This window comes from Temnothorax longispinosus, chromosome 5, assembly GCF_030848805.1.
Source record: "Temnothorax longispinosus isolate EJ_2023e chromosome 5, Tlon_JGU_v1, whole genome shotgun sequence".
Taxonomy (NCBI): domain Eukaryota; kingdom Metazoa; phylum Arthropoda; class Insecta; order Hymenoptera; family Formicidae; genus Temnothorax; species Temnothorax longispinosus.
Genome location: NC_092362.1, coordinates 9,157,536 through 9,158,992, shown reverse-complemented (window position 1 = coordinate 9,158,992; position 1,457 = coordinate 9,157,536). Strand labels below are relative to the sequence as shown.

The 1,457-nt window shown below is 37.3% G+C and overlaps 1 pseudogene; it reads left to right on the top strand.

The window, feature by feature from the left end:
- LOC139812776 (uncharacterized) lies at positions 1–972 on the top strand (annotated as a pseudogene).
- The last annotated feature ends 485 nt before the right edge of the window (positions 973–1,457 follow it).

Below are 1,457 nucleotides of genomic sequence, written 5' to 3'. Positions count from 1 at the left end.
TAAGAAAAGTGGCAAAGCTGGTACTTGGTTCGGAAAAAGTCATCTTGACGTGGCAACAATATGTAAAATTGTTGCCTGCTTTCTAATGATAAAACATCCACGTCAAGATGACACGCAAGATGAAACTGGCGTTTCGTCAACCACGATTGTTGACTGGTTCAATTTTTGCCGAGAGATAATTATATTTTAACATATTTTCATAAATACACGCATGCACGTACGCACGCACGCCGCACGCACGCGCACACACACACATACACACATGTAAAATGTATAAAACAAAATATTAATAATATTATTTCTTCTTACAGGTCTGTGTGTTCTGGGCTGAAAAACATAGTGAGAAACTTGGTGGCCCAGGATGCATAGTAGAAATCGATGAAGCAAAAATTGGAAAAAGAAAATACAATCGTGGTCGGCTCGTAAAAGGTCAATGGATTTTCGGAGGATATGAGCGAGGCACAAAGAAGATTTTTATCGTGCCAGTACAGGATTGAACTGAAGAGACACTTCTGGCGTGTATCAAAGAGTGGATATTGCCAGGCACCACCATCATGTCAGATTGTTGGAAGTCCTATAATTGTTTAAACAATAAAGGCTTCCAACATCTGACAGTAAACCACTCATATAATTTCGTCGATCCTAAAACTGGTGAGAACTTTTTGCCATAGTTAACTATATTATTACTGTTTATTTGTATATTGTTCTGATACATTTTTTAAATCTACAGGCGCGCATACGCAGCATATAGAGCGTGTTTGGAGAGAAGTTCGCGGAAATATCCCAAGGTATGAAACCAGGGAGGATCATGTCCTTGGATATTTGAGCGAATATCTCTTCAAACGCGCCTATAGCCGCTTGGAGCGCATAGAAATCTTCTTTGATGTCATCGCAGAATTATATCCTCCGACATCCACTTTTGAGGACCAGCCAGAAGCATCTGATGACGAACCAAGTACCAGCACTGCTTAGAGATACGTTTTTTGTGCTCATTTTTTACGTAGTACCGTTTTCTACATCGGTACATTAATGTTTGTTTATCAGTATCAATGTCATTATCACATTCACTATATTTAATTGTAAATGTTAGAACACCATGCTGGATTAATAAATCTAATAGCTTATCCTGACAATATGTTGCATACCTAAATTCTATTATACCTAACATTATTCGGTTTACAACTTGCATATGGGGCATTCCACGCCAATTCGCAAGGGGTCAAACTTCGACCTTTTTATTTATGATGGCCGCTCGTTTTTTAACAGGTCTTTACAAGTATTAGACCCCTGTTAAATCGTTTCTATAATAAATGTAGCGTTTCCGAAATAGAGCCTGCGCAAAATGAGAACTGCAAAATTTTCAATGAATTTTTTCGCCTTTTAGACAACGTCTAAGAAAAAAATTCATTGAACATAAAATACGCTATTTAGATCATAGTTTAAAAAAAATTATCTCA